Genomic DNA, 7,499 nt, shown 5'->3' on the forward strand with positions numbered 1-7,499 from the left:
CCAACACAATATGTGGGTTGATCTCTTGACTCCTGCTTCCATAAGCCTCGATTGTGGATCTTTCCATGAGTTGGAATCCATACCAAAGCTTGCATTTTGTCAGCTTCATCAGCAAGTACTTCATTTTCAGCAAGCTAATGTCTGTCATCTGAATGCCACCGATTATTAATAAATCCTTCTCCAATCCTGATGCAATATTCTTCTTCAATTAAGTCAGCTTCTCTGCCTTTGGTGAGCACATAGATTGAACAAATATGCTGAGAGATGCCTTTACACACACCTTTCCTGATGTTAAACCATGCAGTGTGTACTTGCTCTGTGCATACAATTGTTTCTTGATCCCTGAACTTGATACAAATTATGAATGAGCACAATGGAGTATTGTTGAATTCCCATTCTTCTCAAGGTTGTCCAGAGTTTATTAGGGTCCACACAGTCAAATGTCTTTGCATATCCAATGAAACACGAATAAACATCTTTCTGGTATTCTTTGCTGTTAACCAATATCCACTGGACATCAACAATTATATATCTTATTCCAAATCTTCCTGTGAATTCAGCCTAAACTTCCGGAAGTTCCCCATCAATGTATTGCTGCAATCATTGTTGAATGCTCTTCAGAAAAAAATTGCTTGCATGTGTTATCTATGATATTGTTATGTAGTTTGAGCATTTTGTTGGGTCAATTTTCTTCGGAATTGGCACAAATATAAATCTTCTTCCAGTCAGTTGGCCAAGTAGCTGTATTTCAAATTTCTTGGCATAAATGAGTGAGTGCTTCCAGTGCTTTATCAGCTTATTGAAACATATCCATTGGCACTCGACTTTACACATTCCAGGAAGCATCATATGAGCAAGAGCCAATGGAACTGAAGGAAGATGTTCCAGAGGCCCTGAATGCACTAACAAAAACAAATCTCCGGGAGTTATAGAAATTTACATGTACAGGAATTAAGATTCCACATATATTTGGGAGACACAATTGTTACATATTGAAACCAAAACAAGGGGCTCAGATGTTCTTGAAGCCATTTTAAAGGACACCTTGCACCAGTGAGTTGTAGTCTAATTTAATGTCCTTGTATCACCTGTACTCATATAATCACTGAATCTTAATGTCTTGGTAGTTCATTTGTACTTGCCAATACCTGTTATTACTTGAAATCATAGCTCTGAATTAAACAATCTTTTCAGTTAGCCCTTGGTATACACGGTGCTAATATCCCACATGATTCCATCTTCTTGAATTGATAATTGTGGATATTAACATGTTTGGTGTTCTATTGTTATTTCATCCGTACTGACCCCTGGTTTTACTTAGCGTATTACCAGTACCATTGCCATTTAGCCTCATATTGATTTCATTGTGACTTCATGTATGTCCACGTAGAACTGTACTCAATTGTGTTTTCAAAAGTTGATCACCAGGCAATTTTAAGAAACTTCTGTATGCACTTATACCTCCAACTTAGTTAATAAATAAGATATTGCATATAATTTCATTAATATTTCAATGAATCTGCTTCTATTTTAAAAATAAAATTTAGTCAGTTCCTTCATCTATGTAGTGTAGACTATGAGAGCACTTAATTTGTTGTCATAGGTATTAAATGAGCTAATAAATATAAATTTATAAGTGTTGGGAATAGAGTAAGTCCTTGGTAAATGGTTTCATTATTATTAAAATGGATAGTATTCATATGTAATTCAAAAATGGACAGTGGCATGTATACCAGTGAAAGTGAACTAATCATCAACTTCAACTACACTTTATCTGCAGAAATGAGTATGCACTTGAATGTTAGAACTTCTTAGCCACAGCTACCTTTTTTCTAGGGCTGCATGTAAATGTATTATAATGCACTTGTAACAAGTGGTGAGGTGTCAGCCTCAGAATGATTCCTAATCAGATGAACTAGCTCCTAGTTTTCCGACAAAATATGCCCTTATAAGAACATCACTTAATCACCTGGTAATGGATATAGCTCACTTTTCTTCTATGCAAGGGGTTGACTTCCAAGTTGAAAAAGAACTGCTGTATTCAAGTTTTATGGCTTAACATTATCATACACCAAAGGACATATTTTGCTCTTAACTCTTTCTAATTGATAGGTGCATGCAGAAAAGTATTAAATATTTTAATATCCTAGAGTATTCTTAACTTTTTATGATTTCAAGCTTTTATACATATTATTCCCTTTACCTGTAATATTTTAACTCTTTTCTTCACTGTTATATTCAAATGTCACTTCCCCTGTGAACCTGAGTCCAACTTACAGGTAAAAATTGAAAATAATTTACTAAGGGATGTATGCTCTCATACCAAATTCCAAATTCTGACCTCTCTCCCTCTAGCCCCTTTGCACCCTCAGATCTTTGCATAGATACCACCCTCTCAGAGACATATTATCCATATAACATTGATATTAGATTCTTGTGGTATCTGTAACAAATTACAACAAACTAGATGGCTTACAAGAAAATAAATATATTCTTTTACAATTACTGGAGCCATAATTCCAAAATCAATGTTTCGTTTTGTTTTTGGCACTAAATTAAAGTATCAGTAAGGTATGCTGCCCCTGTAGTCTCTGGAAAGGAATATTTTCTTTGCCACTTCTTATTTCTGATTACCATCGGCACCCCTTGGCTTGTAATCAGCTTGCAGGCCAGCGTCTACAAATCTCTCTGTGTCCCATCTTCTCTGAATGTCTCCTTTATCACTGCATCAAACCACTTCTGCTTTGCTCTTTAATTTGAAATTGTAGTTATGACTAAGTCAAATAATGCAAGGTAAGCACCCCATATCAATATATTTTTTAAAAAAATTAGTAAGACATTCCAGTGTCATATGTCAACAGAGGGATAGTGATGCAAGATGTCAAAGGTCAATGAGCAGAACTTACACAATGCAGGCACCCGGGTCTGAGGGCTGGAGCTGGAGTTGGATGAGATAGGCATGTGGGAAAGAAGTTCAGCACAGATGCTGGAGCGCAGAGAATGGTGAGGACATCCTTTAATAGTAGGTGGTCTGATGGAGATTGCTTGACACCGAATTAGGAGGTTGCCAAAATGGGGTCCTGGAGGGTGAGGCAAAGCACTGACATAAACAGCTCTTTATCAACAGATGAGATGGCTCTGGTAAGGGACAATGAATTACATACAGAAGACAGACTAAATGTGTACCCACACAGGAAGTCCTTGGGTAACTAAGATCTGTTCTACTTACGTCTTTAAAATTTTATAGGTTAGCTGGAGCAGGCACAGATGGTTCTTATTTATCCTTACTTCAGTTTAACGGTAAAAAAGATGAAAATCCTTAAGGCTTCTCAATGATTTCAAAGCAACACTTGCAGCAAAGAAAAGGGCTTGTGGTGAAGAATGTGGTACAAGTAGGGGTCACTTCAATCCTCTCAAAGTGATGGCAAAGGTCCCTAACTGAAAACAGGACTTCAAAAATGATGATATTCCATCCAAAGAGGGCAAGGCCCTGCTCAGAGCTGGAGCAAAATCAGGAGCAATTTGAGCATTAACAGCATGATGATATTAAGGGATTATAATCAAGTGAATTAAAGTGAATGCCATAAATAAATAAATGCAAATAAAAATGAATAGACTATTTCATTAAAAACTAGAATTCAATAGCAGAAAATACTTCCACTTAAAATATTTATTAGCTCAAAGTAAAAACGCACAACTATACATTTGATAAGTCTGGTAGTCACTACCTTTGCTACGTAACCGCAGTAAATGTCATTAGTGATAGCTCGAATAGAAATCATGTGCCATCCAATAAAATATGCTGATAAGAGAATAGTGTCGCTCTGATGATAATTTTTCCAAAGGTATGAATTCTGATTCCAATACTGAGCAAACGGTTGAAACAAAATGTGAAAATATTTTATAAAGTAACTTGACTATAATCCTTTAAAGTTTCAGTATTATGAAGTCAAGAAAGAATATTAATTTTCTAAATTAAAAAGCACTAAAGAGGATATGAAAAATTCAACACATGGTTCTGAAATGGAAATTTTGTTATTAGAGATATCATTTGGACAGTTGGGGAAATTGAATTAGGTTTGAGAATATTCTGGTTGAAATATGCCACACACTTTTTTAAAATAATGGTTGCGGTATAGGTATATATGAGAATGTTCTTGTTTATGTAAGACAAACACTAAACTGTAATTAGGTAATGTAGTTGTAACTTTTCCATCATTTGAAAATTCTATGAGAAATGTATAGTTAGAATTAGTCATTTAAAAGCTTTCACCAAAGAAAGATCTCGACTCAACAGCTTTATTGATAAATTCAACCAAATACTAAAAAAACATTAATGTCCATCCTTCAAAACATTTTATAAATTTCTTAAGAAGAAACACCTCCCAATGCATTATATGAAAGCAGCACTGCTTTGATTCCAAAAAAAGTAAAAGGAGCAAATTGGAAATTATAAACTATAGAACAATAGGAGGGGTATCCCCCCAAAACAGATTTTCTTCAAAGCTATATAATTAAATTTTTATAAAACAAACGTATCACCTACAAAGTATTCTCCCACTACACTTAATACCTTTGTCAAATCTGTGATTCCATTCTTGGAGACATTTTTCAAACTCATCTGTTTGGATGGCTGACAGCATCTCCCTCATTTTTTTCTTCACCTCTTTTATTTCTTCAAATCCCTCTTCATTCACGGAAACCAAAAGAAGCCTCAAGGAGCAAGGTCAGGTGAGTTAGGTGCATGGGGCAGAAGTTGCATGCATTTTCTTGGTCAAAAATGGTCACACTGAAATGTCTGCATGGGCCAGTGCATTGTCGTGGTGGCAAAACCAGTCCCCAGTCTGCCTGCCACAAATCAGGCTTTTTTTTTTTTTTTTTTGTCTCAAACTATTACCCAATCTCTTCAGCAGCTCTAGAAAGAAAGCTGGGTTAATAATCTGGACTGGTGGAATGAACTCCAAATGCACAATCCCTCTCACATTAAAAAAAAAAAGAGCATCGGGTTTTTTGGAGGGTACCTCCTCATTTATCTTATATAGCTTAATTTTTTCAACATAATACTATGATACTTAATATAGCATCATTTAAGTGTTGAACCCTCCCATCATTGTGTGACAGAAAGATGAGTCAGTCTGCTTCTATGAAGATTCACAGCCCTGGAAAGCTTTTTCTTGGGTAGTATGTTGAATACGCAAGACCACAGAGCAAAAATTAGTTACCACTTGGGATTGTGAATCAACGTAATGACTGCTAATAGGCATGGATTGCTTTTGGGAGATTTCAAAATCATTCTAAAAATAGATTTTGGTGATGATTCCAAAAAACCTGTGGTGTACTAGAGACCATATGCCTATATACTCTAAATGAGTGAATTGTATTATCTGTGTAATAGATCTCATTAAAATTACAAAACAAGATAAATTAGCCAGTATGTATTGGCACAATCGGTCCCAGAGTGACACAAAGAGTTAATGTGCTTGACTGCTAATGGAATGTTTGGAGGTTGGGACCACCAGAAGCTACTTGGAAGAAAGGCCTGGCTACTGATCGTTTTAAATTAGCAATTGAAAATCCTGTGCAATGCAGTTCCCCTTCAATGCACATGGGGTTGCCCTTGGTTGGGATCACCTCCTTAGCAACTGGAATTAATTGCACAGTCAATTAATTATACGTGTGGAAATGGATTTTGAAAATGCTCAATAAAAGAGGTTGCAGTATGGGTTTGAATAAGGGGAAGTTTATTGACTTGCAAGCTCTCTTAACCATGTAGAAGTTGTAATAATCTAAACATGCATATAGAATTGAATCTGTGTGGCATAAGATATGGACTGTGGTAACCAATGAGGTACACCAATTCAGTCTCCTTTCAAGAATGGACTTAACCATTCATCTACAATGAATACTATTAGCTAACAGATTCTGCCTGAAGAATTTTCAGGATGATCAACTTAACTTTGGGCAAGCTAATAATTGATTACTAATATGTCTATTACTGCTCTACATGGATTTGCTGTAATGGACAATTTTTGCTTTGGAGATCTCTTTGAGTTAACCAAGCCTTTTGGTATTCTATATAATGGCCTAATTTATCCCTGCTAAATCAATCCCTGCTCCTTCATTTTCTCTTACAATTGTTACTGTTGTGTTAAATCCCAATTAAAATGCCTAATTCTGCTTCCCTTTTGTCTTCCACAAGTGGCATCATTAATCTGCTGTTTACATACCTGTCTCATCGCATTCTATACGTAAAAGTCTGACATACCATGCAAATTTATCACATTCGTTTCCAGTTATCTGACACATTTTTAAAGTAAACCTAAATTTTAGATAAAATTTCATTCATAAATAAGAATAAGTGGCAGCTTCAAAAAATCAGTGGAAGAATATTGAATTTAAGATAATGGAAGCATTAAATTCAAATATGTTAGAATAACACTGATTTAATAAAATACACTCAAATATCTACGTAAGTCATAGCCTGAGACCTCTCCACTCTCAATGATATCATTATTGTCATTCCACTGGGGATTCTAAGGATTCTGGAATTTGATCACATTTAAAGAGGACATAGCCAAATGTTCAATATTTCTGTATTATTTAGAAATAAAGTACAAAGGTATATTTAATTTAAGACAACAAAAGAAACTCACTGAAGTAAGTAAAGCATATTTCTAAAAGAAAAATCCAGACTTTACTTGGACCTCTAAATAAATAAGGAGTAAGACCTCTACAAAATCAGGCTCTGGTGTATTCAGACTGAAATTTCACAAGGAAAATATAAACAAATGGTTATTTCCTTGGTAAAGATACAAAGTGAAAGTTCCATTAAAGTAACAAAAACATGTAACAACATATGCTATTGCTTAGGAAAATATATATACTTTATTATTATTAAAGTCAACCATCCTCACCCTTTACCACATTGGTAGCATAGTGTTCTGGACTATGGCAAAGCTGTTGAGACCACAATCGCTTTCTTGAATCAGAGGTAATAAGCAGGTTTGCATGCCAATTCCTCAGCAATGAGTGGTGTTCTGGCATTTCTGGAACAGATTTACATCCTTTGCTACTTTTTCAGCTTTTGCCCCTCTCAAGCATTCACAGAATACAGATTTTGACCATCTGGGGTCCACGTAGAGCAGTGCGAGGCATGACTTGCCTGCTGAAAACAGATTTATTCCCCAGCTGAAGAATGCGAGTCATAAAAATAAGTAACAAGGGCTATGTTTAATTCACTGAAAGGCACATAGACTTCATTTCAGGAACACTTCATATTTAGAGGTATTTTACTATATTTCTCTTCAGTATCTAGGGTTTTGAATAATCCAGCATTTCTGCATTTATTATGAACATTAACTTTTTCCATATACCACGAAAATTTTCCCAGTCCTTATAGAATGATGATCTATACTATTTGAATAACCAATTGCTGTCAAATTGACTCTGGCTCATAGTGATGTGTTCTGTGGTAGAGCAGAATTATGATCTGTGAGTTT

Source organism: Tenrec ecaudatus, chromosome 3 (assembly GCF_050624435.1).
Source record: "Tenrec ecaudatus isolate mTenEca1 chromosome 3, mTenEca1.hap1, whole genome shotgun sequence".
Classification (NCBI taxonomy): Eukaryota; Metazoa; Chordata; class Mammalia; order Afrosoricida; family Tenrecidae; genus Tenrec; species Tenrec ecaudatus.